The sequence below is a fragment of the Hylaeus anthracinus genome, unplaced genomic scaffold (genome assembly GCF_026225885.1).
Source record: "Hylaeus anthracinus isolate JK02 unplaced genomic scaffold, UHH_iyHylAnth1.0_haploid 11982, whole genome shotgun sequence".
Taxonomy (NCBI): Eukaryota; Metazoa; Arthropoda; class Insecta; order Hymenoptera; family Colletidae; genus Hylaeus; species Hylaeus anthracinus.
The window spans coordinates 170,471-180,848 of record NW_026534330.1 but is presented as its reverse complement, the minus strand read 5'-3'; the positions used below and the strand labels follow the sequence as shown (position 1 = coordinate 180,848).

Genomic DNA, 10,378 nt, shown 5'->3' with positions numbered 1-10,378 from the left:
ATGGACGCCACCCACGCTTCTTAAGGGTGAGCAGGAGGTAAACTGGCGCCACCAACGGACAACTACGTAGGTCGTCTACAGTCATTTACTCTTGAGGTGACTGACAATGAGAGACTCTGATTGTGAGAACAAATTTCCTCTTTTCCTTCCGATGTACGATGTTTTTCAACATTTTTCAGGAGGACCCAGGCATGTGGTTTCTATTTTGCATGCATTTTCATCTATAATTTTCTTACTTTCTCTCGCGAGTTCATTTTTCACTTTTCATGGACTCGACAGTTTCTTTTCATTTTCAATTTGTTTGTAATTTTTTGTGCCATCTGAACGTATCTTAACGTTCGTAATGCAACGTCTGAGTTTCCCGGACTAATGCATGTTATTAATAAAGTTTCAGTTGAATTCTGTAAATAGTTAGTTAATTTAGAATCTCTGTAAGAGATATGATACACACGAGAAGAGCTAATTAACGAAGAACTGGCTCCGACAGGTACAGCCATCTGACGACGATTCCCTGCAAACACGATCGCATCGGGTATAGGCTCCCCACTCTCAATCCTTGTTGCAGTCGCCAAAGCGCGGGCTAAGGTTCAAGTTGCATCGTAGATGCGAACGGACGCACATCGTTTTCGGTTCGTGGTCATGACTTACGTTTCGTGAATCACGGAAATTCGATCGAGTTGTGTCAATTGTGATTCGTTGGCGTGCATTCTACAATCTGGAATTGGGTACGTTTTTCAATTTGTTTTTTTGTATCGAACCCTGACATTTGATCGCGCGAAAATGTTGATACCGACGAGTGCAGCGACACTCGGTTCGAGTTAACGTCATCCCCCCGCTCCCCGCCTCTCCCACGCAACAATTTTCCTCGCGATTTCGTACAGCGACACGGCGGATATCGTTTCTTCCAAAGGTTTTTCGTTGTATTTAACTAATAAAACTTGTGTGACACGGTTCGATACTTTTTAAGTCGCGCTTGAAACTAATTGTGAAAGTCGGAGGCGAATCGCATCCGGGCTTGCGTGGTTGCTGCAATGGAGAGTGAATCAAGTAATTCGGATCAACGTGTCAACTTTTCTTCGCGTCAACGGAAATTAGCGTAACGACGTGTAAGGGCCGCACCTTATCGATGCAATCGTCTATTTAGAGAGTGACGTGTAGGGAACGTTAGAGAGAAGAGAAGAAGAATACGTTGAGCGATTAAAGAGATAGAAATGTACAATCTTACAATCGAATTCTTTCAGGACAGATCGTGTTAGATTGTTATTTAGCGAAATTCTCAAGAAGAACAAGTAAGTTTCGCAAACGTAGCAAAAAAACTGTTGTATATCGTGGCGGCGATTGTCTTTGGCATGAAATCATAAATTGAGGCGTTATTCGTTGATAGTGGTAGTGGTGTGGTGTGGTGTGGTGTGGTGTGGTGTGGTGTGGTGTGGTTGGTTAGTCGGGTCGCGAAAGTCACGTATCCGACGTTAGCTCGCCTTGTACGCGTACACGCGGCTACCCGTTAAAAAGGATTAATATAAACGATTACGTTATCAAACGGTCGGGACAAGAAAGGTACATATTACGAATTACGAATTACGACATAGTGTCGTCGAGAAGTTGTATCCGCTCGCGTCATCTTCCGTCGCGTGTCGGCCAAATTGTTGTAACGACGAAAAGTTGAGCGAAAGTTTAAGAGGACGCGTTAGCCAGAGTTAGGACTCCGATAGCCTAATTTAATAAAACAGTTTCTCGCGTATTGTCACGTGAAATTGTATCAAGATCTCGTCTCCGTATCCGTGGTTGGAGTTGCACAATAGGATGACGAGTACGGTAGAAAAGAGCGAGGGAAAGGGAAGAAATAGAAAAAACGTGAAACGAGTGGCTTTTCGGCCGGCGCATTTTTCACTCTCGCATTTTTCCACCCTAACGAGATTTCAACGAGCACTTTAGGCTGTCGTGGAAATCCTTTGAATGGGGCGCGGGCTGTGCGTATTGTTCGGCAACGTCTTGTTGCGTCTTCGCGCTTGTGTTTCGCGACCGTGGATTTCACTCGTTTCCCGTTATTTCTTTCTTGCTTTTGAAATTTTCTTCGATTCACGCTCGACGATTCGAGATCGCGTTTCGCATAGAGTTACGCCGAGAAAATTTGCTTTTTAAAATTTATTATTCAAACGATGAAGAGAGCAAGGCTTTCGGGTAATCCGGACCCGATTAATATTTCAGGCGGTACAAACATTTTTGAAACGTTACATTGCGAGGCGATTTGTTGTTTGCGCGATTAAAAATGTATGGTGCGACACATGGAATAAATGGCTATAGAACGGAGAAGAATATCGCATCGTAACAGACAGCTCTCGTAGGTAACAAGGATTAATCGATGAAATCTGAACGCATTTCAACGAAACTAACATGCTAGGGTAAAAAATGCCCCCTACCGTATTCATAATCGATGATGATACTCCGAGAGTCGATCCAGTGGCAGGATCGACCATATGGGTCAGGACTCTCTGGAACATCTGTGTTGACGCAACAATGGTTTCGGCCAGTGGGCCACGAGTGTTCTCCGCATACTTGACTTTTGTAGCACAGTTACCGGTTGGCTATCTCTCTTTGGAATCTCGTCTCACGATGGGTGGCTTTCGTCGTCCGCGTTGGTTCATCGAGCTGGATCGACGTCCATTGGTACACGAGTTCTATTCAGATCCAACGAATGTTTAATTCAAGCATCGTCTAGGCCTCTCGCATGGAGAACGAGGGTAATCGAAACGTTAATTTAATTTCGCGGTAATTAATGAAGACACTCGTTGGTTGATTCGTTCGTTCGTTCGTTCGTTCTTTCTTTCTTTCTTTCTCTCACTCTGAAAAGTTGAGTTCGAGCACCGTCTCGGGGGAGCAAGAGCCGCTGTGCAAACGTCTAAGCGACCTCGTCGCAGCTTGTATCTTTCTTTCTGGTCGATTCTTGGATTAATTTCAATTTAAATAGCGTATCCGCGGCACTCGTAGACGATACCTATGAAAAATCCTTCCTCTTCTTTATTTAAAAGACGTCAACTTTATTTTCCGTACAAACAAAATTCTATCGCTGTCGAGTATTTCCTATCACTTATCCATTATCACTTGTCCATTTCTCGTATATTCCTCTATTAGTCGTTTTACTGATCCTTCGTTTTCGTAGATTTGCCGAGATGGCCAGGAGAACCCTTTCCCTCGAGGTTCGTTTCAATTCTATGCATCACGAAATCACTGTGCTGGAACGGAGCGATTTGCTAGATTAAGGGAACGTTAAGTGCTTAGGGTACCACTTGACATGTACCGGTGCAGATCGCAATAGTACTTTGCATATCCTGTTTCGTCGAATAAACAGTGTTTACGGTGACAACGAGACGACGCGACGCGACGCGACATACTCTTTTTTTTTTCAATGTATACGAGACGCGCGCGTATTACTACCTAGGTTTATGTAGGTAGGTAAGTACGTAGTTGTAAAGCATTCGAGCACGGTAGAATTTACGAAAACGGAATCTGTGCGGACACTAACAAAGTAACGTTATCCTTCCCCGCATCTAGGCGCACGATATCGATGCGTACCGTGCGGTACGTTAAATCCAGCTCGAGGAGGCGACCGATAAAGGAACTGCAGCATCTCGATAGAATTTATCGTGGTTCAGCCGAGAGTGGGCAGGGAGGAGGAAAATTCCATTTTAGCCAAGAACGCGGCGCAATTCCATCGCATACCTGATTACAATTTCTGCCAAGTTGCTGGTTATGAACGTCGCGTCGCACAGCTTGCAATTTCGGTGTGCGCAAAGTTAGGAGGAACTGGCTGGCTTAGACTTTGGTTTTCGGTGACGTTTTGCGACGCAACGCTGCAGTTTGTTTTCCGGTAAATGGTGAGAATTAAGATGACCGAAATTTAATTTTCCGTCCCCATCAGATTCCCTTCTCGCCTCGGGTCGAAAAAGATGTCGAGGCTATCGAAGATACAGCCTGGAACGGAAAGTATGCGATGCGTTCCGAATCTCTCGATCTTATCATTAGTCTCGGCCGTGCATAAGTTAAGGAATTCCGCGTATAATCTAATGCAGCGGATGCTAATTGTGTAGAGTGGCTGGATACTGTAGGTGCGAATGGGTTGCGGTAGTCGCATCGATCGCCAAGGAACCGCCGATATTCGTGGGTCTGGAGGCAAACTTGAATCCCTGTTTCATATGGATCCGATAGAATGGCAGCTTTACGGTGGTTTTGAAACTTTGCTGCGTGACACTTTAATTTGCGCGCGCAAATATGCTTTTATACAAAGTTACATAGGCGAGTCCGTTGGTTCATCAATTGATGAAAAATGAACAGGATCGTGAAATTTTACGCCTCGAGAAACTAAGAACAATGCATCCCCTCCGCGATACGCGCAACTCGAACAAGTTCCCTGAAACGCATGTACGTAGAACTGTTAATAAAACTGTTGGAAAATGTCCAAGGTAGTTTGGACAACGACAATGCTAAATTTCCCGATTACAAGTTCTCACGGTTCCTCGATCTAACCCTGCGCTCTCGTCGTTAACGAACGCCCGAGTGGAATAAAACGGCGCAAAGCGTGGCAAATCAATTCCGTCCGCGCTTCAACTTCCACTGTCAGACGTACAAACTACAGCTCCGGCAACCCTAGTCGCCGCCGCTGGTTACATTATTCAAAAGTATCGGCGCATTTCAGGCTGCTATGCAAGGGGCTTGAATTATTCACGATTTATTAGCCTTAGGAGAGCCTTACTCCCTCGCGATGATTCGTGCTCGCGTACATACTATATCTCAATTATATTAGCCTCCCTAGAAAATTGATACCTCTTCGTGCTCGAGTGCGCTTGGTTTGGTTTCTTAATAGCATTTTCATCGCTGAAACGGGATTAGCTGTACGGCAATCTTTCTCGACGGTATATCCGTTCGTTAGAAACTGATTCGCAAGAGATATATCGAAATTACACCATGTTACGAAATTACGAGTTCTCGTGCGATACATTGTTGGATCTCGTAGAAAACTCGGCGGGCGAAGCATAATCGTAAAACAAACGCAAACGCATCGGAGCGTTGCGGTGATCCAAGAGTCCAAATAGTCGGACAGCGTGTGGACTGTGAACACCTCGAATAGGTGTGAGAGCGTATCCTTGCGAGAGATGCGCGCTAGCAAACACATATATAAATGCATTATTCAGGCAGTCGGTGCGATTTAACCTGGACCGTTGCGTGAGTAGTGCATTTGCGTTACTTCCACAAGATTAAACTTGCATGCGCCGCGAGGCTATGAAGTATAGTCGCAGACGGTACGGTCGACATGCGACTTGCTCTCGGACAAAGCCGAGACTAGTTCTGTGCCACCCTGTGGTTGTTTCTACCCCTCGCCCTAGCTTCAACGCAGCGCAAACAAATTTCGATTTTATTACGCACCGCATTCGTTACGAGTACGCAGAAATGGGGAAAACTCGGAGCTCGGAACGAGTCGGTGGATTTCGATAATTTTTTCCCTCTTTTGCCCCGTCGTAAGAACGACGTACATATGAGCAATCGGAAGCAGGAAAAAAAGGGTATAAAAAAGATTCAAACAACGGATGCAAGTTCTTTTAATCCGATGGTTTTCTCGTCCTACCGAGAAGCTCGACAAGCTTGAAAGTTGAGCTTTATTAATGAAACGGATCTCGAAACTTCGTACTTGACCAAAACTCTGACTTTTTAAATTAATATTCGTGCATGGCATTCGAGCGCGTAATAGAACTTGTTAAATAATTAAATATCGCGATACCGAATCGTTCGTTCGTTCGTTCGTTCGTTCGTTCGTTCGTTCGTCTTAAGTTTCTTACTCGACTTAAAGTCCTTCCTCTTAAAGTAACGCACAGGTTGATCCGTTTGTATTTATACATATAATATAAACGTGAACATGTACATAGGATCGTAGAGTCTAAACTCTTCGAGCCGTTTTTTATGCATAAAACAGAACTACAGAGAATGTACGACGAATGGGTCGTAAATATAGATTAATTATTCCAACATTTTTGCATATATTCTAGCACAATGTCAGGATTAAAATACAAATAGGAAACACTGTTCGGTGAGCGACAACTCGTTAGTCTGCCGAAAAGCGAAGAACGCGTCACGATTCGATAACGCAACTCCGACAAACCTCTGATCCAGCTCAAGTTGGTCCGTTGGCGCCGCCCTAGCGCTTTCTCCCGTTCCTCGCCCTCCGTGTCTCATCATCTCAGCTACCTACTACATTTTAAACCGATGGATGAGTCATCCGCAATACTCACCCCCAGAAACTTGTTCCGCCCTCAAGACCGCCCCGTTGCAATCCTTATATTCGCCTGAGCAACTCGATAACTCGATAACTCGTTTTTATCCTATTCGCGAACCGCGAGGTGGCGAGTAAATTTAAGAGCTCGCTTAAAATTCTACGTCTCCCGCGGGTGTTAAAACTCGCGGAGATCTTTCTTCGATAAATCTCCGGCCGCGCCAGCGGCAGCGCCGGCACGGTCTGTTAGCTATCGAGAAACGAACAAAGGATTCGTCGTATAAACAGTACGAGTGTTTCTACAATACATATCCGCGCAAGGTTCAACGAGCCTGCGGTCTCTAGGGGAATCGCGAGCCTTTTGGATTTCCGTTCGGAAGCTTGCCATTATCGGCTCGTCCCACGAGCAATATCGTTTCTCGTCTTGCATCCGACACACGTGAACCGTTTTGTTTCCCCGTCAGCGTGCGTCGTACAGATTAATCTACGGCAAGCGGACAAAGTATTGTAAATTAACGTAGTTCCGTGGACCAATTTCCGTATTCGGTCGTGTTAATTAACACGCAAGGTGCCGCGTATCGACTATAGAGAAACAAACAACTGCGAAACATTTCCATCGATTTTACCGGTAATTCATTTCTGATCCTTTTCTTGATAATCGAGTACTCTACAATTGCGACGCTCCAGAGTGGATCGTTGAAAGCTTTTACATAGCTCGCGATCGAAATTAACCTGCGATACTCGGACTTTGGACGAACCAACGGTTCTCTAGCATCGAAACGATTTCATCCGTTAGACGAGACGGCCACGACGCATCGCGCTACGAATTCACTTTTATTCGTCGCAGACGTAGATGCCGATGCCAACGGTGTGGCGTGATGAAGCGAGCAGTGAGACGAGACGGATCGAGTAGAATAAGAATAATTATCATCACGGTATGGCTAGTATCGAGCCCTTTGCCCATTTGCCCTTTACTCGTCGAGTATCTCGATTCGATCGTAACCCGCTGAATAATTACGGGACACTCGAGGAGCACGCACGTGCTCGCGTGAACAAGAAATTACAAGTGCATTCTCGAGTGTTTCGCCGGGTGCTTATATTGTAATTGCGTCTGTATTAAAAGGGAAAGAAACCGCGGAGGAAAGAGAGGGATTATTATTGGATACGAAGCCATCGTCTAGACTCTAGAGTCTAGGGTCTAGAGTGTAGGGTTTAGGGCGTCACTATGGCAAGTGGGAAAATCGATAGATCGAGAGGAAGGAACTAAAGGATTTTTGGCACGTGCCACGTGACGCCGCCAGTTGGCGGGATCTGAATCAACGAGTATTTGGCAACATTTCGCGGTACATTTTTTACCGGCGGTGCCCGGTGATTCCATTAAAAGCTCACGTTCGATCGGATTTCAAATTGTAATTGTTATCGCTCGAGAAAAACGTGTTTCGACACTTTCAAAAGGAAGCTCGAGTCTGGAGCTCGCCAGCTCGGAATCGACCGTCTAACGTGGCCAAACTTGCTATTCAATGTCCATTTTTCGAAAAAGATAGGATCGTCTTGTGACAAAGAGTGCAGTAAAAAATATATAATTGATCAGGATTTTTTCGGCCCGCTAGGCGTTTGTTACGGTGCCTTACTCGCGCGCGCGAGTATCATCTCGATGTGATGAGAAATGTGATGCGAAGAAATGTTTATCTTTTCGCGAATCGGGCGTCGACCAGCTTGAAAACCTGTCCGGTTCGCCGTGAAAAAGTTTTCTCTGGAAACGCTTCGATCGCTCGTAGGAAGTTCGCCAACTCTCGTTCCGAGCTTATTGGAAATTTCTGTTGAAAGACTGCGAACGTGGAACGCGATGCGACGCGAGGCACGAGGTCTCGGAATCAAAGAAAGGTCAGGAAGATTACGGGTGTTTGAAGCTATTTGCGCGGCTCGAAGTGCTTGCGGCCGGCATCGTCTTCCAATTTCTTCGTAACCGTTAAAACGGTTTCTCCGAACGTTTCTCGCAGCTCGGATTCTTTCTTTTTTTTTCTTTCTTATCTAGGAATAGTTGGATCTCTCCAAGAAATCGCGCAACTACATTTTCCTGTCTATTTTCATTTTGATATCTAGGTGTACATGTATCTTGGCGTCGTTTCAAATTTTACCTCGAGAGAGAACTGTGGGATTTCAACAGCTGTAAATCAAAGGAAAAAACAGGCAAAACACCGGGGCCAGCGCGATAGCACAGATTCGGTTTGCGCGTGTAACGAATTAGTACGACTGTCGGAAAGTTGTCTGGTTTTTTGCATCACTAAACATGGAGATAACGAAACGTGGTTACATTAATTTCAACTCTCTCCGCGTATAAAACAGAGAGGAAACTTGAACTGAACTTGAAGCGAGGATAATGGTAAACGAGGAAAGGCGGCGATCTTGGCGTTACTTATTGCACCAATCGTGACGCGTGATCTGTTGTCCGTCGGCAATCTTCTTTGTCCGAGTACATTCCGCAGCGTCGCGAAGACAGTCGTTTGTATCGGCGAAAGGGTGACTCGAGGAGAGGCGAGTGTTTGCAATGGCCGAGGGTCGACGGGGAAAGAAGTCACGTTGTTCTAACGTGACATCCTTTGAGATCGGTTGGCAGAAATTTCGCGAGACGGCCGAATCCCTTCTAGCTTTGCAACGGTCCATTCCATTTTCCTTAATGGCCCGCGGAAAGAGGGTGGGATCGTTGCCGGTTTTTGCCAAAGGAAGGGAGACCTCGGAACCGACTAATGTCTTTGTCATGTTGACTGTCGACAAATCGCCCTTTGAAGAGTTCACCGTAACCCTCCGAGGTTCGTATCCACTATCCAGGGGTGCCGACGCACACCCGCTTACCTCTCTCGCTTTCCGCTCGCGTGGCTCTCCCGATACACCCCGAGCTAACTAGTTTTCTCGTCTCGAATTCGAGGCCAACAAGAGAGACGGAGATCGAACACGTTTTAATTGGCAGTCGATTATTATGGTTTTCGTGGTGCGTCAACGTCGTGTCCTGAAGATATATTGTATAATATTATATAATTAAGCTTACGAAAGCACGCAAGTCCCAGTTTGTCGTCGGGAAATACAAGCGCGGCTTGGAATAAACATCGTTGCTTCGACGCGATGTTATGTTTACGCCGGCGCCGCCGGCGCACCCACGTTGCGCTGGGGTGGGGCGGGGTAAAAACCGTGGCTACACCCTCGGCTTTAACGAATTATGCCTGGCTCGAGCTAATTAATTCACCGAGATGATAGACTCGGCTGCGTGACGCACACCCGGCCAGTCGTAGTCGTAGCGTAGAGTAGTGGTAACGATCGCGTGTCGGAAACCGCGACAAACGGAAGGATCATTGTGCTCGTGCACGAAAGAGGGACAATGACCAAAGAGACAAGAAAATGGTCGCAACCGCATCTCTCTTTTCATTCATCGAAACTCTTTTTCCTTATTATTTACGATCAAATTCATTCGTTCATTCGATCATTTAATAGACGTATAAAAAAGCGTCGAGCACAGCGATTCGTAATATTGTATCGCGAGCAATGATTAAACGCGGATAGCGCGGGTAACGCGGGTAACGAGTACGGTACGAACGCGAAAGACTTAATTTCCGGACGTTCGCTTAACCAGACCCTTTCGTGCATCGTTCACCGATCGGCATAAATAGAACCAATGAATTAATTGATCCTGGTTCTCGACCCTTCGCCGGTTGTTATCGTGTGACGCACGCCCGCCCGCCCGCTGATATCGCCGATATGCAACCATCGATTTAGAGAGTTTCGATGCTTGCTACGGTATCGAAATTTACGTTTCATTTATTCTCGTTGTTAGTAGAAAGTACGGAAAGCAACTTGTAACGCATCAAACACTTTTGTGTCATCGTTCGAAGCACGCTGATCGTTGAGAGGCGTCGCGTCCCGTCGTATCGACGCCGACGGGGAAGAATAACCGCAGGGACCAACGCGTAACATCCTTGTTTCATATCGCGACCGATGCGATGTAGCGGTTAAGAAGCAAAATATCCAACGTTACAAATATTTTACAGGGCAAAATGTTATGTGGAAATGTTCCGACGCGACGCCGACGCGGGTGATCGACGCGATGTATCGGCTTGAACAACG

At 46.0% G+C, this 10,378-nt stretch overlaps 1 protein-coding gene across 3 annotated transcripts in view; it reads left to right on the top strand.

The window, feature by feature from the left end:
* The first annotated feature begins 567 nt into the window (after positions 1-567).
* The window catches only part of LOC128885940 (connectin), a 37,091-nt gene continuing 27,280 nt past the window's right edge, over positions 568-10,378 (top strand). The window contains exon 1 of one of the 3 annotated variants that reach the window (XM_054140339.1): positions 568-725. The gene's annotated coding sequence lies outside the window, so the exon portion shown is untranslated. Of the gene's footprint in view, positions 726-874; positions 1,107-1,144; positions 1,290-10,378 lie in introns of those variants that run through there. The other 2 variants (XM_054140340.1, XM_054140341.1) reach the window with 2 other exon arrangements.